Raw genomic sequence first — 26,692 nt, 5'->3', positions numbered from 1 at the left:
TGTTTTTCTACCTCTAGAGGTTGCAGAAGTACCATAAGGAGATGGGCAACTACCAAATTTAGAGGTTGCACTTGATTCTGAATGAGTTTTTTGTTTCTTGTTTTTTTGTTGTGCAGCCATCTCTATTTTGATGTATTTTTGTCTTTGTTCACTTGAAATTTTTGGGCAAATGGCTACCCCCACAGAACCCTTTTTTTCATCACTCTCTAGCACCCCACAAAAATGCCTCCTCAGACGGGTATATGAACCCGTATATGGTTTTCCTCCATGACAATCATGAGGGCACATCCATTTGTAAGATCCACCACCCTTTCCCCCTTCAAGTTTGGTCACATAGTTCCACAAGGGATTTGATGTACCTTTCCCATCTTGTGCTTCAGTGTCCTCTTCAAGTTCATCCCCTTCCTCTTCAAACCCTTCCTCCTCATCATACATTGGGTCACTACTATTAGGACCAAGTTCATCCCCTTCCTCTTCCCCTCTATTCCTCACCCTTGCCATCATTAAAACCAAGAGTGGAATGATACATAGAAGCCAAAAGAACACCATCTTGGAATATGGATATAGGTGGTGGACAACCTGTAAATAAAGGAGCAAGTAGAAACAATGGGAAAGAGTAGGAGAGGGAGGAGAAAAATACAATTTTTTTTTCAAAAAACAAGGGAGTTTGGGTTTGAACTTACCTCTTTAGCTCTTGTAGATGAAGTCCTCCAAGCTCTTGCTCCAAGCTCCTCCTCCTTCTCCTAGCTCCTCCTTCTTCACTCCTCCAAGCTCTCCTCTCTTCTCCTCTCCTTTCCTCTCTTCTCTTCTCCTCTCCTCTCTTCTCTTCTCCAACTCTCATAAACTCAAAGTGAGAAAATGAGAAGAGAATGGGGGCTTTATTCTTTTCTAAAGTCACCCTAGACTCACCCTAAACTAACCTAACCCACCCCCTCATGCTAGTTAAGTCACATATTAAAACAAATTTAAAAAAAATAAATTAAAAAAAAGGAGGCCGCGGGGTTGCTTCCGGAATCGCCTGGGTGGCGTGCAGGTGGCGTGCGGTTCCGGGCCGGAAGCGTGGCGCCACCCCGTGCCCGAACCGCCCTCCGATCCGCGGTTCCGGGGTGGCCGCAACCCAAAAGGCAGGAATCGCATTTAAATTCCGGAACCGCGCCACCTCCTCCTCCGAATCGCGCTTCCAAATTGGATTCCGGGACGGTTCGCTCCGATCCGCGGTTCCGGGTTTGGATCCTCCGGGGGGGGGGGGCGATTCCTGCAACCCTGCCTCCAACGCAGACAATCACTGAGATCTTCGCATGAGTAAACAGAGGCACATTCTCGGCAGATCTTAGTATAGAAGATCATGATGATATCCCAGTCAGATCTATAAGGATATTAATGTACATATGATTACTTATACTTGGTGACCAATGTATATATTGATGGTAAGGAATGATCTCTGTGATATGTTATTAATTACAGTCTTATGATAGTTATAGGATCATGACTTGATCTCGATATAACTCTCATAACTCAGTGAATGGTGGTATAGAAGATGATCTTGCAAACTTGATCTTGGTGACACTAATATGAAGGTACAAAGATCATCTCAGCCTCTCGGAACAGTCATGGTGTATAATCCTCTCATTAAGTGATGAATGATGATGAATGAAACATCATGATGATGAAAGAAGCAGCATAATGGGCACATTAAGTAAGGAGCAGCATACTGATGATCAGGGCAGCATGATGTATGAGCAGCATAAGGATAGCATGATGGTGCTACATAGCAAGGTGCAGCAAATGGACGAGATGTAGCTCTAAGATAGGTGAAGAAGTCACCTTAAAGAATCAGTTGAAGCAATATGTCTTCAAATATCAAAAGTCAAAGTGTTGACTTCTATTGTAATTGTACTCTCTCTCTCTCTCTCTGCTGAACTTTGAAGATAAAAGAAGATTTGATCAAAGGGTTTCCCCACACATTGTGGGGTTTGTCCCTGGCTCGCGCCACATCTTGTGTCCTCTTGTCTTGGCTTGTCTTCTGCGTTTTATACTTATGTTCTATCTGCAGTTTATCATAATGCTGATGTGATTGCTAACTGTGAAAATTTAAATAAATTGCTCTAGCATAGAACATACCAAATCTTAACAATATAAAACATCCTCATCGATCAGTTGTAGGTGACTGTTGCCCAGCAACTCTGTCATAGATATCGATGCCTCTGTACCTATCGGCTCCTCATCAACGGTGAAGATGTCTCCCTGCACCTCATCAATTTGTTGTGTGCTGCTATCACCCGATAACTCGGTCACGACCCTGGACACCTCACCAATGGATACCTCAACAACGAATGTCACCACCTCAACAGTGGACACCTTTGTGTCTACAGGCACCTCGTCAATGGATGGCCCTATGGGTGTATTCTCTACTCTCTCTTCTAAGATGTCAACCGGAGCGGTCAAGGAAGTCTCCAACAAGGGTGACTCTTGCATCACACTAGGCATATCTACGCACTCCCCACAATCTTGTGTGCCCTCAGCCTTATGCTCAACCTCCTCTTCAAGCTCTTGATATCTAAAGCCAGGTCTCGACCAACAATAGTGCTCCCTGGTCTCATCCTCTAACTATCCCTATCCTTTCTGCTCCTTTTGAGGAGATTTGTTGCCATGATTCTGACAACTTGCCCCACATGGTGTAAATGGCTTCACCCCCATGACCTGCACACCTCTGGTGTCTTTGTTGTAAGGATGAAGATGGGCATGGTTTATTCCCTTATTGCTACAAAACTGGGCCCGCATTCTTTTTAATTCTATTATTTTCTCATTATTTTTGTGGATTTCTTCCTAGATCCTATGTATACTCCATCTTTCTTATGTCACTAGAATGTCCATACTTCCACCAATGAATGTGCATGCATACCCAACACTACCATGATCTTGCTAGCTCCCCCACAGCTAGCCAATATCATGCTCTGATACCACTGTAATGTTTCAAATTGAAATTTACAGCTAATAACAGACACATGAACTAGGCTATAGCAAATAAAATCACAAGTACACATGCACTATCAAAAACACCAAGAAAATGGGCAAATAAGCTGAGCCATTTTATTAATTCATATGGGTAAAGCAAGTACAATAGGATGAGGACTGTAGAACCTAGGCTTACTACAAGCAAGCAAGGCAAGATCCCATGTGAATATGATGGTACGCAAATGCTAGAAATGGCTCTACTACAAAATCTGCGTCCACCCAGAAAAATTGTCGTTGTCATTGGAAAGGAATTGTTGATTTATCCCTCCAAATGGCTCCAAATATTACGAGAAATTAGCCACAGGCACTACTCAACCAGCGCAACAAAACCCAGAAATATCTCGCTGACTCAAGTCGTGGAAATGGTCCTAGGGTAAACTGCACCCTCCTCCAACAATTTTTGTTGCTGACTGCTGAATGGAACTAGGAATTCTTCCCTCAGAAGTGCTCAGAAATTTCTGTAAAATTAATCCTAGCCTCCTCTCACCAAACCCACAAAAACCCAGAAAGGGTTTGGGTTGAATCCACTGACCCCTGGTGACCCCCAACAAGTGCAAATTGCTCAATTTGGCCAGAAAATGCCCCACAGTTCAGATACTGCTGAATTAGGCCCAAATCTCCCTCCAAGAAATCCTCCCTAACTCCTGCGAATTTCTCCCCTCAATCACCAAGCAAATCCCAGCTCGAATGCTCCCCAAATTCTGAATCTCTGCAAGTGCACAGAAGTTGCCAATAAACCCCTGCGCAGGCCCAAAATAGACAAATTCGGCCCTCCACGTCACAACACTTTCAGCCCTGCCAATTCACAAGGGAAAATTCATCTTCCTTGTGGGAAAATCCCTTGCAAAATTCTGTCCCAAACTCCTTTGTTTGCTGGCTCTTCTCACCCACACAAATTCCTTCTGCGTCCTAGGAGAAGCACGCACCAGCTAAAGAATTACCTGCAATTTCGGCTCCTTTAGAAGTCCTGAGATGGACTTCTCTCTACTCCCCTAGGGTGACACTCAAAGTTCACCGAAGGTAGAGGTAGAATTCCCGCTTGGGAATTCCTTGTGCTAAACAACATCAGTTTGCTTGGCTAAACAACTCAAGGAAACTTGTGTCAAAGCTAGATTGTCAAAAGATACAAATGAAGGCCTCTTCTCCTTATTTACAATTGTTGGTCTCCTTTTCTCCATTGGTGGCCCCCACTCTTTCTCTCTCCTAATTAACACCCCTCATCTCTCGCTCTCCTCCAAAAGTGTGAGTTCCCTTCTTGGCCAAATTTCTCTCTTGTGGGCCCCACGTTTCTCTTAGTTTTTGGTAACATCCGAAGTGCTCTAGCCTTGAAAATTGGTGGAGAGGCTAAGGCACATGAGTTCTAAAGAACCCAAAAACCATTTGGTGAAATTCCACCTGGAGTGTATTTTATTAAAATAATTAATATTTTTAATGGAATTCATAAGTCTAAACTGTTGATTTGGGGTAACATCGAATGTGATCTAGCCATGAACATTGGTGGAGAGGCTGAAGCACATGAGATCTCAAAGACCCAGAAATGGTTTGGACAGATTGTACACAGTTTGGGAGATATTAAAATAATTAATATTTTTAATGGAGTTCCTAAATTTAAACTTGAGAAAAATAAAATATTAATGGGTATTAATATAAAACTGGGTTAGAAGGTTCCAAAAGTCATGGATCAAGCCAAATCTAATCTTAGTCATTGATTAGAGATTTAATCTCGGTCGTTGAAGGACCAACGAGAAAAGTATAAAGGAAGCTCGAGGGTCAGTGGGAGAACACACCAGAGTGATCAGTCATTCATTTTGCTAGAGCAGGGTTGCTAAGCAAAAGTGAATCACTAATTAGGAGCAAGGGGCAATGAGTACAAGGCAGAGAGGCAGGGACAATAGTAGGAGACCAGCACAGAAACAGAGAGAGCCAGAGCAACAGTCAGTGCAGGCTACGCAGAGCCCAGAAGAGGCAGCGTAGAGCCTAGAGAGATTGCGTCATCCACGCAGAGGGCAGAGGAGTGACGCGGAGGCTCCCAGAGGTTGCGCAATGCCTCAGAGGGTTGATGCAGAGGGTCCTAGGACTGACGCAGGTCAGCAGGAGGCTGACGCAGAGGCCAGAAGGGCTAGTGCTGAGCTTCAGTTGTGCCAGAGAGGGTTTCGTGGGACATGTTTTCTGAATACCTGTTTCCGAATATAGAGGTGTTCGTATATTTTTCTCTGTCGGGTGAGCCGGTTTAGGCACCTAGTTGTACTCAGATAAACTGCATAATAATATAACCCTCTGAATAGCTGCACTGGTTTTCCCGCATTGGGTTTTTCCGGGGACATTGGACCAAAAATAACGGTCACTTGTGTGCATGTTTTCTTTCAGTTGATGATCTGTAGATGTTGATATTGTACTTGTGTTTATTTTCAGTATTTATATGGTAAATAACTTGTTAAGTAATTAAACAAGTAGGAAGAAACAAACCAATAGTACAGGAAGAATTGCTAACGTGTTAAACTTAGAAATTCCAACATAAACTTAGGGAAATTAAAATATTAATGGATATTAATCAAAATATGGGTGAGAATGATCTAGAAGGCAGATCAAGTCATGTTTTAATCTTAGCCATTGATTAGAGACTTAATCTCAGCCGTTGAAGACTCAATAGGAAAAGTATAAAATGGAGGCATGGGGTTCATTTGAAAACACACACAGAGAGATTGAGGAAATCGATTTTCTGAGGTGAGAAGTTCTCAGGAGGAAAATTGATTGGGGAGATCTTGCAGCTAAGGGGCAGAGAGAATCCGGAAAAAGGACTTTCTGAAGAATACTGACAGAGAGGCGGAGAGCTTGCAGAGAGGCAGCGCAGTAGCCTGGAGAGCTGACGCAAAAAAGCTGTCTGTCACGCAGAATCTAGAACTGCCAGATCATCTAAAACTGCCGGGAACTGCTTGAACAGCCGGGAGAGCTGACGTAGAGGCAGTGCAGTAGCCGAGAGAGCTGACGCAGAAAAGCTCCCTGTCACATAGAATCCAGAACTACCGGAACAGTCGAAACTGTCGGGAACTGTCGGAACTACCGGAACAACCGGGAGTGCTGACGCAGAGGGCAGAGAAGGTGACACAGGGCTGACGCAGAGCCCGCGTAGAAATAGCCGATGTGAGGTAAAACTCACTCAGATTTTCCTCCAGTGTTTTCTCTATAAAGGATTGCTAGATGAGAATCCTAGATTTGTATTCAGATATTTCTCGTGCATAATAATAAACTCTCAGAACTACTGCACTGGTTTTCCCGCATTGGGTTTCTCCGGGGACTATTGTGTCCAAAAATAAATATATCCTATGTATCTTGTTCTTTCCTCTGGTTTTTGTTTAATGAGATACAATATTTAATTAGTGTAGGCTGCAGAAGTAATTTGCTTCAGTATTCAAAAGAATAACTTGATGAATGTAATTTAAAAATCAAGTAGGTGAAGTAGATTCAGATTTGCTGCAGTAGGGGTTCCTTCAAGTGTTGGAATTTTCACATGGTATCAAGGCATAGATTTTGAAATAGGGGAAGAGCAGATCCAGCGCTGAGCAGTGAGGCCAAAAGTTGCACTTGGCAGCAATTCGAATCCCCTTGAAGGGATTGCACAATCCTTGCCAGGAAGCAGAGATTTCGAGGAAATCTCTCCCTGAGAGAGTCGACAGAGAGGTATGATTTCTGAATCATGAGCTTCTAGACAGAGGGAGTGACGCAGAGCCTCAGCGCAGTGCTTGAAGGGCACAATTTTTGCCGGGACAGAAATCCGCCGGAAAAAGAGCGAAGACACATAGAAGGAAAATTTTCTCCTCAGAGAACGTTTGGACAAAAAGTTCGAATTTCTCACTTGCAAGGCAGCTGAATAGTGTTGAGTAGTGACTAGAGGAGTCAGTTCGACAGTTGGGTGAGATGGCATTGCATGGGCTCAGGGATCAGGACAGGTTGGATTCCAAATATGTCATTTGGAAAACCATAATCTTAGTTGTTCTGGAAGAATATGATCTCGAAGCCTACGTCAAAAGTGTTGTGGTTGCTCCTGCTGACAACGATCAAAAGAAGAAGTACAAGGCCCGGCAGGGGAAGGCGAAGAGGCTCATTCTCGATGGAGTTCAAGATCATGTGGTCTCACACTTGCAGGGCAAGGATACAGCCCGAGAGATGTGGGAAGTTGTAATGGTCTTAAATAGGAAGTACAAGTGATATAAAGAAAAATTTGTGCAGCAATTTATAAAAACGAAATACTCATTAAACATTCATAGAAAAGCTGCAAATATGGAACTGTTGAGCTATTTTATTAATTTTCTGAAGGCCAAATATAATAGGTGACAAAATAGTGCAACTGGGCTTGTCTCAATGGATAAGCATGACCAAACCAAGGTGAGAAAATGGTTGAACTGAAGGTTGTCCAGCTGCTGCACCAATCTGCACTGTGTTGCCCTAGAAAACTACCTTTCTACTGAAGTTCGAATGGCTGGAATGTGCACTTTTATTGCCCAAAAAATTGTGCTTTTAACCCTGGACTCCTTGGCCTAAACCCAGAAAAACCCGCGAAGGATTTTAGCTAGTTTAGACTTCTGAAATTCAACCCCCTTGGAGCCCCACTTCAGCTGCAACAGTAAAACTCGGCCTGCTGGAAACTGCCTGTAAATCCTTCCGGAAATGCCCCCAAAGTGCTGGGCTGACCCCTACTATCCAATCCCTAACTTCCCGGATGAACTCTTGGCCTAAGACACCTGCTCCTAAGCTCCACGAAAAATTGTTGAGTGGCCTTTGCGCTGTCCCCTAGCCCAGCAATTCGAACTGTTGGGATGTTGGCTCTGCTAGCTATAAAACTCAGCAAGAACGTTGGTCTTTGCTGCTACTTCAGCTCTCTAACTCTCCGGAAAACCTCGGATCTCTGTTGGCCTCAATCTCCCTCTATGTATTCTCTAGCTGCCTAGAAATACGCACTCCCTGCTCTGTGTTGGATGGTGGTGCTATGTCACTGCCCGGAACTCCTCATATCCTTGTGGAACTGCCTCTCTAGGGCGGGCACGGATGGCCCCTCAAAGTAGAGGATGAATCTCCCGTTTGAGAGATTCATGGCTAAACAGCAGAGCGAACAGTCAAGTGATTTTGTTTGCAAGATGTATGAAAAAAATCCAAAATGAGAGTTGCTCCCTCCTTATAACTCCCTGGGCCTCCCTTGCCTCATGTGGACCCCTCCATCCACCTATTCAAATTTCCCTCCAAGCTATTCGAATGGGCCAATTCGAATTCCCATGTGGGTGGCCCCCACATTCCACTAGCAACCAAATTAAGTCGAATTACCTCCTAAGTCCCTAAGTTGAAATTGGTGGGTTCTCTTCCTTAACCAAAAATGTGCAAAATTGTGTAACAGCACCCTGTTACAAATGTGTTTGAGAAGGGACATGACAGTCCTCCCCTCCCAAATGTTACTTGCCCTCCAGCAACCTCAAAGCTGGGTGCTCCAATATGTGCTCACCCTCCCAGGTGGCATCCTCATCTGGCAAGTTCTTCCAACGCACCAAGTATTCCCTGATGGTCCTACTCCTCAGTTTACTTTCCCTGCTCTCTAAAATGGCCTCAGGTTCCAAGACCAAGTTGCCCTGATCATCTAGTGGGGGTAGATCAACTGCTGCTGTCACCTGTTGTCCCAGCACCCCTTTAAGGCATGAGACATGAAAAACATTGTGGATCTTGCTCCCCTGAGGCAGCTCTAGCTCATAGGCCACCTCCCCAACTCATCTAACCAGCCAGTAGGGCCCATAGAAGCGTGGTTGTAGCTTCTCGTCCCCCTTCTGCTTCAGCGTGGACTGCATGTAAGGATGTAGCCGGAGGTACACCAAGTCCCCCTCCTCAAAATGCCTCTCTGTCTTATGCTGGTCTGCGTATACCTTCTGTTGATTTTGGGCTATCACCAAGTTATCCTTGAGAGCCTTGAGGATGTCTTGGCTCTCTTGGACCCAATATTTGGCCTTTGGGGCCCGACTGTCTCCAGAAACAATGTCAGCAAAAGATAATGCATCATATCCATATAAAGCAGGAGTCATACCATTAGACATGTGGTGCATGGTGTTGTAGCAGTACTCGCCTAGATGCAACCACTGAATCCAAGCCCTCTGTTGACCGGTCACGTAGTTCCTCAAGTACCCCTCCAACCAATGATTAACCCTCTCGTTTTAGCCATCTATCTAAGGATGGTAGCTGGTGCTAGGAGTGAGCTCGGTCCCAACCAATCTGAAAAGCTCCTGCCAGAAGCCTCCCATGAACCTGCTGTCCCTGTCACTCACAATGTTCTTGGGGAGCTCTTGCAATTTGAAAATCTCCCTGAAGAACAGTTTCGCAACCTGTGCAGCCGTGTATCTGGTGGGGATGGAGAAAAAGTGAGCAAATTTGGTCAACCTGTCGACCACTACGTAGATGCAATCCTTCCCCTGCATTATGGGTAGCCCTGTGATGAAATCCATAGAAATACTTTCCCATTTCCCCTCAGGGATGGGAAGTGGTTGTAGCAATACTGTGAGGTAGATCAGTTCCCTCTTGTTCCTCTGACAAGCCTCACACTCTCGTACATGCTGCAGCACGTTGCCCTTGAGGCCCTTCCATGTGAATCTCTCCCAAACTGCCATATAAGTTTTCCGGAACCCCTGGTGCCCGGATAATGCTGAGCCATGTGCTGCCTGGAGCACCCTCTCCCTCAACTACGAGTTGGGCACTAAGAAAATGCGCCCCTTGTAATAGATGACCTCATCCATCACTCAGTAACGCTCATTTGCATGGGTACCCTCCAATACCTCGCATTCCCTCCTGTCCTTGGAGTACTCCACCAACAACTGAGCCTTCCAATCATGGCAGATGCTCATGAGGGATAACCTAGCTGGTCTCCGAGATAGAGCATCGGCCACCACATTGTGCTTTCCCTACACATACTCTATATCAAAGTCATAGGATTGCACCTTGCTGACCCATCTCTGTTGTCTGTCATTGAGGCCCTACTGCCCCATGAAGTGTCGAACACTGTTGTGATCAGTCTTCACTCGAACCCTGTTGCCCACCAAGTACTAACGGAATTTGGCCAATGCATGCATGATGGCCAACATCTCCTTGTCATATATGGAATATGACAGCTCATGTGGTAGGAGCTTCCGACTCTCGAAAGCAATGGGATGCCCCTCCTGTGACAATACTGCTCCAACTCCTACCCCGGATGCATCACACTCCATAGTGAATGGCTGGGAAAAATCCAGAAGTGCCAAGACCGGGCAACTACTCATCACCTCCTTGAGGCAGTCGAAGGCAACCTGTGCCCCATCAGTCCATGCGAAAGCCCCTCTCTTGGTCAAGTCGGTCAAGGGTGTTGCCAACTGTGAGAACCCCTTGACAAACTTCCTGTAATAGGTGCAAATGCCCAAGAAGCCCCTCAGCGCAGTCACATCTCGGGGTACTGGCCAATCCCGGATGGCCCGAATCTTCTCCTCATGGACCTTCACCCCATCAGCACCAATGATATGCCCTAGGTAGAGCATCTTTGTCAACCCAAACTCGCACTTGGAGAGCTTGGCATAAAACTGTTGCTCTTCCAGAATGCGTAGTACCTCCTCCAAGTGTTGGAGGTGCTCCTCCCATGTCCGACTATAAAAATGTCATCAAAGAAAACTAGCACAAACCTCCTCAACTGTCCTCGGAAGACATGGTTCATGCATGACTGGAAGGTGGCTGGAGCATTGGTCAGCCCAAATGGCATGACCAAGAACTCGAAGTGCCCATAGTGGCACCGAAAAGCTGTCTTAGGGATATCCTGATCCCTCACCCTGATCTGGTGGTACCCTGAACACAGATCAATCTTAGAGAAGTACTTGGCTCCTCTAAGCTCATCCATCAGCTCATCTATGCGGGGAATGGGGTACCAGTTCTTCAGTGTCTTCCGGTTGAGGGCTCGGTAGTCAATGCACATCCGAAGGGTTCCATCCTTCTTCTTCACCAGCACAACTAAAGAAGCAAAAGCACTGGAACTTGGCCTGATATGGCCCAATGCTAGCAGCTCCTGGATGGCCTTCTCTATCTCGTCCTTATAGGCCTTGGGATGCCTATAAGGGGTGGTGATCACTGCCTGCACACCCGGCTCCAACTCAATAGTGTGCTCAAATCCCCTGTCTAGTGGCTGCCCTGGTGGAATGTCCCCAAACACCACTGTGTATCTGTCCAGCAAAGCCTGTATGTCTGTTGGTGGTGGCTGAGCCTGTCCCCCAACCTCTGAGATCCTCAGCTCAACTGCCCATGCAATGTCCCCATGTCGCAGGTCTACCTCCATCCTGTGGGCTGAAACTGTTTGAGGTGGATAAGACTGCATGCCTCTCAAAACTACCAGTTTGCCATCCAGCCCAATGAACTCCATCTTTGGTTTCCTCCAATCTGTTGTGACTCGCCCAAGGGAATACAGCCACTGGACACCCATCACCACGTTGGTGTCTGGCACATCGACCACAAAGAAATGGTTTGTCATCAAGTAGTTCCCCATAACTACTGTCAAGGAAGGCACATATCTAGTGCATTGTATGGTACGGTCACCGAGTGCTAGCACTGAAAAGCCCTCAAACTCAGCCATGGTGAGGACCCTCCTCTGACCCAACTAGGCATCTATGAAATTGTGGGTAGCCCCACTGTCAATTAGAACTGACACCCTCTACCCCTATACAATGCCTTTGATCCTCAGTGTCAAAAATTTGGGAACCCCACACAAGGAAGCAAGGACTCCCCCAGCTGGGGCAAGGGATGCCCCTCCCTATGGAGGTGGTGGTGGTGGCCCTCTATCATTCGGACTCTCACCCTCTGCCACACCACAATTCTGCTCCTCCTCTTCCTCCTGGTCACTGTGAGAAAAAACCTCAATATAATGTACTCCATCAGTAGTGCAACGATAGCCTAGTACCCAGGGCTCCCTACATGTGAAGCACAACTTCCTCCTCCTGTGGTCTTTCCAAGTCTCATCATCTAACTGCCCCCTCCCCTGTGTGATCCTTTGAGGTGGAGGTCTAGTCTCATGACCATTTTGTGGAAAGGGGGTCTGTGCAGGAAAAGGTGCTCTAGTCTTGGGGATGACCCCCTATAGATCTCTGGTGCACAAGACTACTTCCTGCAACGTGGAGGGTCTGCGTGACTTCACTAGTCCACGCAGGGGCTCAAGCAAGCCCTCAATGAAGGTGTACACCCTCCTAGCCTCTGACAAATCTAGGACCATCACTGATACCCGCAGAAACTCAGAGATGTACTGCTCCAGGTTTCCTGTTTGGCGCAGTTGGGTCAGCTCTCTGAAATGGGCCTCTGGATCTCTCTGGTCAAAACGCTCCACCACCCTCCTGGTGAAGTCCTCATAAGAAGCCACGTGGGCATGCCCTAGGGTGGTCAAGCCATGAAACCACCAATCATGGGCTTCCCCCTCCATGTGCAGCGTGGCCATCTTGATGGCTTCCTGCTCTGTCATCCGGTTGAGTTGGAAGTAGGTGTCCATCTTCTCAACCCAAGCCCTAGTTATGCACTTGGTTGTGCCATCGAAAGTAGGGAAATACATCCTCCCTATGGTCCTCTGTAACTCGTAGTTTTGGGTCCCCTGTCCTCCATGACCCTTGTTCTTCTCACTCTGCTTGAGCTTGCAGTAATCTCTGAAGGAGAGGGCTTCCTTAAAGTCTTCATCCATAGACTGCCACTCTCTGAAATAGTCTCCCATCTGAGGGGGGTCTTCCCCCCTTGCAGGTTCGATTTGTGCCACTGGCACAAAAGAAGGCAGTGTAGCACGAGTTGGCACACTGGCTGATGGGTGTTGTGCTGCTGGTGAGGGATGATCGAATGGCTGAGAGGCCCCAGAAGTTTCCCCAAACAAAAACCCTCTAGGAGTGGTCCTCTCTCTGTTCTGCGACTTGATCTCTTCCAGCATGTCTTTCTGGCCCTTGGCTAAGTCATTCAGGGCCCTCAGGAGCAGTGTGGAAAAAGTCTGCAAGAATTAGGGATTAAATCCCAAAATTGCGGTTTTTTCAGCAAAACGATTTAATTGGCCGATTTTTTGTAGACTTTTCCAGTCCCGGAAAAATCGCGATTAAATCGTTTTATGCCCGATTTTATCGGGAGTTGACCCAAAAAGTCGGCCGTCCTCCCAGGCCACAGATAAAGAGGCTGAAAATAATATCATTTGCTACAATTTTTTCTCCCATTCAGCACTGTGGAGATTCATAGCTGTTTTCCATTGCCCTAGAGGAGAATATTTGCTAGTTTTGTGGTGGGGATTTGGAGATTTGTCCACTGCTCAACGTGAGAGATTCAAAGTGCCGAATTGCTGCTACCAGGTATGTATTTTAATTTCTCTCTTATTTTTTTTTACACAAATGGCTTCTTAAAGCTTTCTATAATTCTCTATAATTCTATTAGTTTGTTTATATCTTATTTTTGCTTAGAATTTTGAAAGGCAAACATTGTTTAGAATCTAGATTGAAGCAAAACTTCAACTTTCAAGAATAAAATGACAAAAATTCAAACCCTTGTTTACTGAATCTTAGTGTTTTCAAGTGACTGAGAAGAGGCATTTAAAATCTAAAATCAACTATTGCATTTGTGTTTGCTTCTTATGTGATGGGAAATTTTTAATTTGTTTCAATTTTTTTTGTGCCCAGGTTTAAATTCAAGTTCAAAGTTTAAAACAAAATGCCAAGGCTTTTGGACGCTATGTGGGAATATGGTGAACCTGATACTATACCCGAATCTGGGGGGATCAATAGAATGTATTTGACTTGCAAGTTGTGTGGCAAGCATATGTTAGGAGGTATCAACAGATTAAAATTCCATTTGGGGCAAATTCCAGGGAAAAATGTTGACCTTTGCCCAAATACATCTCCAGAAATCATCTGACGGGCCATTCAATCGTTGATGGATAAAGAGGAGGGAAAAGACACCAGGGCAGCACTAAAATTCCAACTTGTAGGGGCCTCAAGAGTGGGGGGAATTGAGAGTGGCAGTGCTTCTTCAGCATCACCTTCCTCACCCATATGTCCCAACCCCTCATCTATCTCATCTTTTTTTGTTCCTAGAACCACACCTGGTGCACAACCTGGCATCAAATCAGCACTTAAAAAAAAGGAAAAGGCAGAAGCTGACAGGTTGGTCAGTAAGTGTCTTCTATGGAGTGATGTTCCTTTCAACATTGCCAAGACAAACCCATTCTACCAACCTATGTTTGATGTTGTTGCTGTCATTGGCCCGGGGTACAAAGCCCCCACCTTTGCAGAATTGAGAGGGCCTCTTCTTCAAGATGAAAAGACTGATTGCACTTCTAGATTGGAGGAGTTTAGGGCATCATGGGAACAAACTGGATGCACAGTCATGTCAGATGGTTGGACTGACCAGAAGGGTAGGACCCTTCTTAACTTCTTGGTTAGTTGTCCCAAGGGGACAATGTTTATGAAATCTGTTGATGCATCTGCACACATTAAAGATGCACGTACATTATGTGAGTTGTTGGACATCTTCATTTAGGAAGTAGGCCCAAGCAATGTTGTCCAAGTCATAATGGACGACGCTGCAAATTATGTTGCAACTGGCAAGCTGCTTATGGAGAGGTAACCTAACTTGTTTTGGACACCTTGTCTTGCTCATTGCATTGACTTGATGTTGGAGGATATAGGTAAGATTCCTATTGTGAGGGATATTGTTGAATCATCCAGGAGCATAACAAAATTTATATATACTATATAGTCATGCATTTGTGCTTAGCTTGATGAGAAAATTCACCAAAAACAAAGAGTTGGTGTGTCCTACCATTACACGATTTGCCACTACTTTCATATCTCTTCAATCTCTGTTGAATTCTATGTGGGATGTGAAGAGCATGTTTCTTTCACCGTGTTGACCACTACGTGACAATGACCCATAGCAGTACACCCCCTTTTTTCGCAAAAGGGATAGCGTCTAATCGACGTGTCCGTGTCGTTCAACTATCATCATCAACCTGATCATCATGTTATATTGTAAACCCTTTCTGCATGTGTAAATTGTAAATAATCTCAGCAAATCCGTGTCGTGTATGTAATTGCCTAGGTAAACCTATTTTTCTGGTGATGATCTACATTCCGGGAGGTTTTTTATCTCACCGATCCACTCTCAAATGGTCAACAGAGTTTTCCTTCAGCCTTGCTCTAAAGCCAGAGTGGATTTTGTCACTGGGTCTTAGGGGAGTCCTAGTGTTCTAGATCGAGTCTATGTAAAAGTGATTTGGGAATAATCCTAACTATTTGGTTAGGTTATTTTATTAAAAATTGTTTGATTTGCTAGATTATATTTGTGTCGCAAAACTAGGTAGTCTGTGAGGGTCCTTTTCAGATGGGTTTTCCCCCTTGTGATGTAAAAAATGTGAAAATCATGATGTAAAGTGTCTTGAGGGTTGGAAAAATAATTTATCCCATCATAGGTTAATTAATTAAATTTTTTGGCCAAAATTAATTAAAATCTTAAGCCAGAAATTTAATTAATTCTAGGTCTTGGGTAAATTTAAATTCTCCGAAGACAAAATTCGTTGGTCCTTAAAAAAATAAATTTTAAGAGGTCCAAGGACTAAGGTAAATTAATTATTTTGCTAAATTTTAAGCCCTTGGTCCCTGGGGTTAAGTCAAAGTCAAAATTTTGAGGAAATTAATTCAAAATTTTAATTTTTGAATTAATTAAAATACATTTAATTGAAAATTTCGAATTTCCTCAATAATTTAAAATTTCGATGGATGAGATTAAAAGAAATTTTGATCCTCATCAACAGTCAAGATTGCTTTGACGTGGATCACTCGAACTAGCCGTTGGAGGATTTATCTTTAAATAGGAGGTCATTTTGTCAGTCAGGATCATCCGATCTCTGGATCGTGTACTAAGCTCTCAAGCTCTCTTGTATACTTTTTTGAATTAATGCAAAAGTCTTTGGGGTTTCAACGTGCTGTAGTGTTCTTCTTCATGAATTTATGGTAACATTGTTTTAATTTCTGCTTAGTATTATGTGAAAACTATCAATAAATATCTCTCTTAGAATAATCTGAAAAAAGGTATCTTATTCAGTTTGTTGGATCTAGGGTAACATTTTTAATTTTGATTGAAGTAGCAGGTATCTCTATTTCTTCAGAATTTTATTGTTGTTCTATTTCTCTACTTGATTTGATGGTTGATCTAATGTTTGCAGAAGATCTCTCAGGTTCTCATTGAGCGTTTGGGGATAGTTCTCGGTTGGACCAGCCAACTCTTAACACATATTTTCTAAAGAGCCTACTTCATATAAGCCTCAGGGTTTATCTAACGATAATCTTTTTTTTTGTAGGGTGTTTTTGGGTTAGTACCTCTGTAAAATTTCAAAATCTTTTAAATATTTTGTGGAAATTTTGATAGATCTGGCTATTAAGAGCCTTAGATTATCAGATCTGGGAGCGGAGTTGGACTCATACTCCTCAGATCTGATAGATCTATAAATTATTTGTATAGATCTGTTATTTACTTGTGTAGATTTGAAATTTTGTAACATAATTTTGAATTTTAACACTTGGGCTTTTGGGATTTTCTCTATTTTTGTATATATTGGGTATTGGTTTTTTCTCTTTTCACTTGTGTAAAAATAGATCTAAGAAATCAGCCAAGAAAATCTTCAGATCGAGCTAGATCTAGACCCTGGAGGGCAAGATCTGAGCTCAAAGATTGTTTGCAGGAATAGATCTGAGAAATCAACCAAGTAAATTTTCAAATCTAAGATTTTTCAAGCAAATCTGGGGGTTTTGGGACAGATCTAGGCCCTGGAGGGAAATATCTTATCCCAAATTCTTTTACAAGGCCAGCCATTAAAGATTTTGCAATAAATCTAAAGATCTGAAGCAAAATAATTTTTTCCAGAACAAGGGTTTCAAGTTTTAGGGCTCCTAAGCCCAAATCTGCCTTCTCCTAGCCCAACGTTAGTTCTATTGGGCCTAGTGCTAGCTCTCATTGGCCCTCGATTCCCTTGCTCCATTTCTGATTTGAATATTTGATTTTCTGAAGCTAATCATTGGTGGGTTTTTGCATAAAATTTGGTAAAAATTTGTGTTTCAGATATTGAAATTTGTTTGGCAACTTGGGCAAGTGATCTTCAAGGCCTAGGGCCTAAGGGTTTGATCTCTAAACAAATTTTTTCCTCACCGTTTCCTACATCAATCATATACCTTTCTAATAGTGGTGAAAAACACATCTAAGTGGTTTGAAATTAACTAAAAAATTGCTAAATACATTAATAAGTCATTTATGTTGGATGTGTATCAAGAATTTGGCCTAGATCTACATTTTGGATCACTGTTATCTCTGAATAATTCTGTTTCTGAAGTTTGAAATATAAAAGTGGAAAAATTTCATGTGGGTTAGCCTAAAATCAGTTCCTAAGTTGTCTAATACATTAAGGAATTAATTTCTTGAGTTGGGCATTCATCATTAGACTTATTTCATGTTTTAATTATTGGCTGTAATAAGTATATCAGATCTGATATAATTCCGGAAATCACATCACAGCAAGCTGAAAATTTTTTATAATTCATGTGGGCAAGTTTGAAAGATTTTCGATAAATTTTTGGCATAAAGATATCATTGATAGCTTACTATTTTCATTGTCATATTGCTGTTGTCATAAAGTTTTTCTTACTACTGTCCTAAAAATTAAGTACTCTGTCATGGAATTGTGATAAAATGCATTTCTTTTGTTCCATAAACTGAGTATTTTTTTGAGCATCTGTTGACATTGATATCGAATTGCAAAGTTGTTTTTGTTCTCTTTGAGCTAAATTGTATCAAGAAGATTTGAAATAAACTGGTGTTTTAACTATAGTATCTTCAAGAGTTTATTTTCTAAGTCTTCATCTAAAAAAAGTGAGCATTTCATTTAGGTAATTGAGGGCTTTTGCGGCATAAGTGTCTTCCCATTCTCGAGTCTAACTTCATCTCATCTTCCGGTGCATTTACATATAAGTTAACTTTGCATAGATAAAATTTACTTCCAAGCATAAGCTTGGTCGATAGACAGATAGATCTCCATCCGTCTTTTCTTGAGAACTCTGTTTTAATAGTACTTAAAACGGCAACCTTGCAGTCGTTAGAGCCACAGTTCTCTGTAGCGCCAGAGGCACTGTGTATGTTAGAATTTCAGGAGAGGTATCGTTAATCACATCTTAGTGTGCTTCTCCTGATCTTCTCTCTGCCAATTACTACGAAATCAGGCTCAACACAGAAAGGATTGAAGGGTTCACATTTAAATAGACATTTAACTAAAATTAACCAAGATTCTTGCATGTCACATGAGCTAGTTTGGCGGGCTTGTCTTCAAAAGTTGTATTATTAGAACATTATTTTATTTTTGGGGCTTATGTAAGCCAAGGAGGCTAATTCAAACTCCTAAGATGCGTATAAATACAAGTGAGGTGAGATCATTTCTCATCATCACTTTGGATTGGATCTCTCTTCTTTAGTGAATTTTGATGTATGGTTGTTGGTCTCTCTTCTCTTGGGGATTCTCTATTGTCATTTGTGAATGGTTGGATATACTCCACTGCATGCAAGTATGAAATTTGATGTTATTCTTGTTACATTTTGTCATATATGTTGGATTGGGATTTTCGTTGTTTTAAGGCTAATTGTTGCATGCAATTATTGCTTAATATTGTGGAATTGTCTCTATTATAACATTCACTCCATGTATGGGCCATGTAGTGTGAGCGAAATCTCCCAGGGGTAAAAATTGACCTTGATAAGCCATTCCTCTTGTGCATTTGAAGTATAAAAGCTACAAGATTGCTTTCACTTGACCAATAGGGTTTGTGAAGCAATTTTGAGGCTTCCTTGACTGGGAACCAAGAAATCTTACACATAATCAACATAGACTCCATTCTCCCAAGGATTAAGGCACTGATCTACCAAAGGTGGTCACCAAAACTATTATTCTTTCACCTTCTCCCAAGTCTAGCCACATTGGGGCGCCTAGGGCATCAATTTCCGAACAAGTTAGCCACTGAAAAAATTCAATCTCCTAGGGTCTCCTATGTTGGCCTTTCCTCTAGGCCTCTTCCAAATTTGAAGACATTCCGACGGTGGAATTGGGAGAAAGCCAAGCCCTAGCTTCGAGACCAAAACTTGCCCTGCCATCCCCAAGGCTAGCACTTCCCACGGTCAAACCAACATCTTTGAGTAATTACATTTTCTTTGATCCTCTCTCCACCTTGTCCAGGGTAAGAATATCATCGGTTGCTACATTCCCTCCTCATACCCTAGACTGGGTCCACTTGTCCCCATGTGGTCCCACTCCTTTGAAAAACCATTGTTCAAGAACCATCCGGGATACCAATTCTAACAAGGATTTTAGGGATTGGGAAACTCCTTCACACGTCTTATACCATAAACCTAACCCTCAAATCCTCTCTCCCTTTCCCTAGATTACCTAGTACCTTGCTTACAAAGCAAGCAGTCTTTATCCTTCAAAATTCTGGGAAAGGGTTATTCGGATCACTCATATCCACTGACTTATCCTTCATTAGTGATCCCACACATACCGAGTCTCCTCCCATCAATGAGTCTATAAACATAAGGGAGCCTTAGCTGAGGTGACAGTGGGCTAAGACTCCATTTGTTTCCCTTGGCCTAGCATTTTCCCTTTAGGGATTCCCCTTAGGTCCCCTGCTAGTTTGAGCGGTAACAGGTCCCTTCAAGGGTTTGAGTTGAAGTATAGCACCATGGAGAAGTAGGCTTATGCCTTAGTCAAGTCTCTTAAGCAATTCAGAGTTTATGTGGGGTATTCTAGGATAATTAAATTTGTCCCCCACTCCACTGTGAAGGATATTTTAACATAGGTTGATTGCTTAGTAACTCGAACTAGGTGGGTCTGGAAGATTCAAGAGTATGATTTGGATATTAGACCTACCAAGCTTGTGAAGGGCCAAGGATTGGCCAAAATCTTGACTAAGGGGAATGAGAAAGTGATGGGAATGATTTGTCGTAATGATTTGGAATTAACTTCATCAGAATTTCAAAGAATGAGTCAACTTGAATAGCATAAAGACATTATTTATTATTTGCAAAATTTATCATGTCCAAACCATTTAGTTGACCACAAGAGAAGAGCATTAAGGCTTAGAGCAACTAAGTATTGCATTATGAAGGATAGTTTGGGTTGGAGAAATCCGGAGCGGGTATTACTTAGGTGTGTCGATGATGTTGAAGCCAAAAGGATTCTATCTGAGTTTCATTCAGGATTTTGTGGAGGACATTACGCTGCTAAGACTACTACCCACAAAATCTTGAGAGCTAGTTATTTTTAGCCTTCTATTTTTGTTGATGTGCAAAAGTATGTTAGAGGTTGCCAAGCTTATCATCTATTCATTGGGAAGAAGAAGTTAGCTTCTTTGCCTCTTTAGCCTGTGGTTGGGCTAGATTTTAGATTTTATCGAGAAATTTAATGAAAATTCGAGCAATGGGCTACTCATGGATTATCACCGCTACTGATTATTTTACTAAATGGGTAGAAGCCATCCCTACAAAACATGCCACCGACAAAGCAGTGATAGATTTTCTTGAAAATAGGATTATCACTCCTTTTGGTATCCCTGCCAAGATTATTACCAACAATGCCAAGGCTTTTAGCTCTGTTGAATTCTCATCATTTTGCTTTAAGTATGGCAATGTTTTATCCCATTCATCAAACTATTATCCTCGGGGTAATGGCTTAGCAAAGTATAGTAATAAGAATTTGATAACCATAATCAAAAAGATAGTAGGGGATAACAAACGGGTATGGGACAGTAAAATTAAATATGCTTTGTGGGCTGATAAGATTACAAAGAAAACTTCTACTACGAAGAGTCCCTTTGAGTTAGTTTATGGCTTGGATGTTACCCTTCTTATGCATTTGAGGCTACTAGCATACCAATTGCTACAAAGTTTTACATCTGATAAAGATGTTGTGCAATGCAGGATTGACCCAATTGTAGAATTGAATGAAACCAGAAGAAGAGCCTTTGAGAATTGTTGTAAAAATCAATCTAAGGTCAAAATAAATTTTAACAAATCATCTAGGAATAGAATATTTTCTAACAATGATATGGTTTTGCTATGGGATCGCAGGAATGAAAAACTAGGTAATCATGGTAAGTTGGACAGTTTGTGGCTTGGACCATACATTATCAAAGAAGTAGTTGGACAAAATTCCTACCATTTGAGCACTTTGGACGGAAAACCACTCGAGTTACCTGTGAATGGCCAACTGCTCATTGTTTTACAAAGAGAATATCTGATGCCATGGAGCATCTTTTTGTATCATATTTCTAACCTTATCCATTGACATTTTATTTCATGAATAAATTGTCATTTATGCTTTTAGAATAAATTTCCATTTCTTCATTTTTGTACTTGATGATATTTTTGAATGGATATTGTTGATATATGTCTTTTGTCAGTGGATGCAGATTCCAAGTTCTTGCACACTATCATTTCACATCTAGCATGCATCCCCATATGGAGCCAATTGTTGACCACTGGAGTGGCACTTGATGATTATATGAAGACTCCATGCCCAAGGATGATCCAAATGACACTTGTACCATCATATATCATCAGTCACCAGAGTTTTAAAATCTACTTCTATTTCTCGTCATCTTTTTTATACCCAGATTCCACACCTTGCGGGGAATTGTAATAAGTGATACTAGTAATGATGAGTTTTGAGTCTATAACAGGCCTCAAATGTTGGGACTCAATCAACAAATGAGCAATGTTGTGAAAACCGCGATTTTTTTCCTTCGTCGATAAAATCGCCGGATTTTTTTTTGCCGATTTTTACTGAAAAAATCGCCGGGGGTCACGACAGCATAGTTTTATAACGTTTTTTTGGGTTTTTTCATGCGCTCATTTGGACAGTCGCGCGCGGAGGGAGGAGGAGCTCTTGGAGACCAAGCTGAAGAGGGTTTTTTGCCAAATCTAAGTGCTTAGAGGAGGAAATCAAGAGGAGACCACCGGTTTCTCCATAGAAACGGTATGTGGATTAATTTTTTTTTGTTTTCATTGTTTAAAAACATTGTTTTTGTATGTTTTTCATTGTTTTTGGTTGGGAAACTTGGTATGGGCACCATTTTTCTTTTGTTTTCATTGTTTTTAAAGATTTTTTTGTATTTCTTCATTGTTTTGGGTTGGGTAACTTGGTATGACTATGGGAACAATTTTTTTTTTTGTTTTCATTTTTTTGAAACATTGTTTATGTTTTTTTCATTGTTTTTGCCATTTGGTTGGGTAACTTGGGTTTGGAATGGTTGGGTAATTTGTGTTTGAAACTTTGAACTTTGGAATGGTTGTTTTAGGTTGGATTACGAGTAACTTGGATTTTCATTGTACAATCATCAATGTAAAAATTAAAAATTAAAATACTAAATTGTAATTTGTAAATTTGTAACTTGTAATTTTGTAAATGCTAAATTGTAATCCTAATCCTTATTTTCCCATAGGTTCACAACTGCACCAAAACACCATTCAAGACTTCAAGTTTGCAACTTCAAAGTTCAAAAACAAACATGCCAAGGAAATTGGTTCCTTTCTGGGAATATGGTGTACCTGATGCTCTGAATGATAGAGTAAACTTGAGTTGCAAGTTGTGTGGAAAGGGGATGTCTGGGGGGGTGTACAGGTTGAAGTTTCACCTTGCAAAAATCCTTGGACATGATGTGGAGCCTTGTACAAATACAACTTCTGAACTTATCCAAAGAGCCATGAGAGCATTGAAAACTTTAGAGCAGAATAGAGAGGCCAAAGAAGAACTCAAAAGGCAACTAAAAAGGTCAGTTGAAGGAAGTGGGCCAAGTGGCACTGGTTCTACTGCAGCATCAGCCAATCCGGTAGCTGCATCATCATTTTTTGTTCCTCGAACCACACCTGGTTCACAGCCATCTATCGGTTCAATGCTAAAAAGAACTGAGAAAGAACAAGCTGACAAGTTGCTGGCAAAATTTCTCCTCTGGAGTGATATTCCTTTCAGCATTGTAAGGAATAATCCATTTTTCCAACCTACTGTTGATGCTATTGCCAGTGTTGGCCCGGGTACAAAATCCCTTCTTATCATGATTTCAGAGGCCAGATTCTTCAAAATGAAAAGCGTGACTGCACCCAAAGATTGGAGGATTTTAGGGCATCATGGGCACAAACAGGATGCACTGTTATGTCAGATGGTTGGACTGACCAAAAGGGGAGAACCCTTATAAACTTCTTGGTTAGTTGTCCCAAGGGGACTATGTTTATCAAATCTGTTGATGCATCTGCACAAATCAAAGATGCAAGAACTTTATGTGATTTGCTAGATGTGTTTATTTTGGAGGTGGGTGAACAACATGTTGTCCAAGTCATAACGGACAATGCTGCAAATTATGTTGCTGCTGGTAGGATGCTTATGGACAGGCATCCTACTTTATTTTGGACACCTTGTGCTGCCCATTGTATTGATTTGATGTTAGAGGACATAGGGAAAATTCCCTTTGTCAAAGATATTGTTGACTCATCAAAAAGCATTACAAAATTTATATATAATCATACATCTGTGCTTAACTTGATGAGAAGATTCACCAACAACAAAGAGTTGGTGCGCCCCACCATTACACGGTTTTCCACCAGTTTCATATCTCTTCAATCCCTCTTGATTTCTATGTGGGATGTGAAGAGAATGTTTCTTTTAGAGGAGTGGCGTGCTTTGCCAATGAGTCGCAAACCAGAAGGAGAGGCCGTATGCAGACTAGTTTCATACCAGGAAGACTTCTGGGCGGGAGTGCAGGAGGTGTGTGCCATTACTGAACCTTTGGTAAAGGTTCTTCGGTTGGTTGATGGTGAGAAGCCCGCAATGGGCTATTTGTATGAAGCCATGGACAGGGCCAAAGAAGCCATTCGGGCCTACTATGATGATAAGGGAGATGATGGGTTTCAGAAACAACTCCTTCTATGGGGAGTGATTGATGAGCGATGGAACAACACACTCCATCGTCCCATTCATGTTGCTGGGCTTTTCCTGAACCCTGCATTTTCTTATGCATGTGGGTTTGATTTTGATGCTGAGATCATGGATGGATTCTTATCCTGTGTTCAGAAGATGGTGCGATCTCCAGAACAACGTATAGAGATCTCTAAACAAATTGAGACATATAGGATGGCAGGTGGCACATTTGGCTTTGAGATGGCTATCACTGATAGGACGATTAAAATGCCAGGTATTTTTTAGTTTGTAACTTTGTTTCAAATTTCATTGTCTCTTCAAATTCCATTTTTTTTCTTATGTTTATTTAAAATTTTATTTGTATTTTTTTTGTAGATGCATGGTGGAAAATGTATGGTGGCAGGGTACCCCTTCTGCAAAAACTTGCCATTCGCATCCTCAACCAAACATGCAGCTCCTCAGGATGTGAGCGCAACTGGAGTGTATTTGAAAAAATACACAACAAGAAGCGCAACAGGTTAACACTTAAACATTTAAAATATTGCAAATTTCCAAATAAATTTTTGAATTCATTAAACAATATTTTTTTTATAATTATTAATTATTATTTCATGATCTTTGTACAAGTTGGAGTCCCAACGACTTAATGACATGGTCTACGTCTACTACAATCTTCGATTGTGGGTGAGGCAACTTGAGAGGACACCTGATGTGGATGCCATCTCATTGGATGGGATTGACACCACTGCTGCATGGAGGGTTGAGGCCGAGAGGCCTCTCATGGATTCTGCTGATGATTGGTTAGTGCAGGATGTAGTGGAGGGGGAGGAGGAGGTGACACCGCCTGCCCGGGCTACCACTGCCACCAGTAGAGGACGTGGTCTACCTCCTATAGCTCCTACTTCTAGTTCTTCAGCTTCTAGAGCACATCAGACTCCACTGCCATCTCCACCAGCACGGGCACCAGCATCTACATCTAGAGGGAAAGGGAAAGCTGTGGCATTTTCTCGCAAGAGGGGCAGAGGAAATCAATAGGATTAGACTTTCATTTTATTGTATATGACATTATGACATGATGAGATACATTATCATATTTTTTGTTGATATTTTGAGGCTGAGTTGGGACTCAGGAGTCGGGACTTACTATTCAGGACATGATTCAATGTTATGTGTGATTTTAGCGCTAGAAATGATATTAAACATCTTATATATTAGTTTTTTTATCATATTTATGTGTCAATGTATTTATTTTATGTTGTAGATGGTTTAGATATTAAAAAAATTGAAAAAAAAATGAATATTTTTGTACCAACGATTTTTTCCCGATTTTTTCCCGATAATTCCGATTTTTTCCCCGCGCCGATTTAATCCCGATAACGATTAATGCAACATTGCAAATGAGTACACTTTGGAGTGTTTTGTTTATCTAGTTAATTATCCCTTCTTTTTTAGAGACGGATAATTTTCTAGGTTTTTTCACTCACTTTTTACCCCAAAGTCGGGGTGACGGTTTAAAGGTTGAGCCCCTAACATACCTTAGTGTCTAGAGTCGATGTGTATTACCATATTAGATCACACAAAAAAATTCGTGGAATTTGGTTAGGTCTAGGTAGTCATTTTTTAATTTTTTAGATTTTCCGCACTACGGAAATTGCGAATAAAATTGTAATTAAATTGTAATTAGTGTAGTCTAGAGAAGTTGTATGGGGTATGAACAATAAAAAATACACCTCTCACCCTCAAATTTCTACTATGGCACACTTTGAGGGGTTAATAATGTGTTCTAGACCCTCAAAACCCACTTTTCCTATGTTTAGTGGAAAATGTGGCAATTAATTAAGCTAGAATTAAATAAAATAGAGAGAAATAAATTATTCCATGTGACAGAATGACTTGGAAATTATCCCAAGTCAAAAGATTGAGTCAAAGGACATGTGGATGATGACTGAGCACACTGCATCATAATTACAACATTATCTCCAAGAAATCGAATTTCCCAGAGTTAATGCAACACTTCACATGTGGAGAAATCGAATTCCTTGGAGGAGTTAATGCACAGGAGAATATTTGACTGGATTTTGGTGGAGGATTTCATGGGAGCTTGTCCCACTTAGCACTTCACTTCATCTACACTCAGCTGCAGTTAAGGAATTTGAATTGCTCCAAGGAGGGGACCATGTATTCCTTGAGGATCTACGCTATCCCTCATTGGGATCATCTACAGAGGTGGCATCATATGGATGAGGATTGGATTGGGACTTGAGTCAACTGCTTGTCTCACTTCACACTTGGGTTTGCTACTTGTGCCACATAGAGAATTCGATTTCTCTTGGAGGATTTGATGGTGACACACAGGGAATTCGATTTGCTTGAATGGCTCTCTCATCTCCACTTAGAGCTTGGCTCTCTCTACCTTGGGATTGGCTCCAATGCCATTTGTCATTGTCATTCTTCATTGGGATTTTCTCCCAACTCTCTATATAATGAGGCTATGGGCTCTCATATTGTATCATGTTATGAGCTATTGGGCTTGAGGAGACTCTGCCTATTTGTACTTGCATATTCTTAATATAATCAAGACTTTGGGGCTACATGGCTTGTGTTCTCTTGGCGTTATGAGGTGACTTATTTTCATGCTATTGTTATTATGTTCATTTCCTTTTGCATATTGAATGAGTATTAGAT

The 26,692-nt window shown here is 41.9% G+C and overlaps 1 protein-coding gene across 3 annotated transcripts in view; it reads right to left on the bottom strand.

Moving 5' to 3' along the window:
* The window catches only part of LOC149189806 (uncharacterized), a 458,516-nt gene that overhangs the window by 357,965 nt on the left and 73,859 nt on the right, over nt 1-26,692 (bottom strand). The window lies entirely within an intron of this gene.

This window comes from Pinus tabuliformis, chromosome 3_1 (assembly GCF_031772625.1).
Source record: "Pinus tabuliformis cultivar Carrire ecotype Pingquan chromosome 3_1, CPIR1, whole genome shotgun sequence".
NCBI classification, from domain to species: domain Eukaryota; kingdom Viridiplantae; phylum Streptophyta; class Pinopsida; order Pinales; family Pinaceae; genus Pinus; species Pinus tabuliformis.
This window is presented reverse-complemented; position numbering and strand designations above follow the sequence as displayed.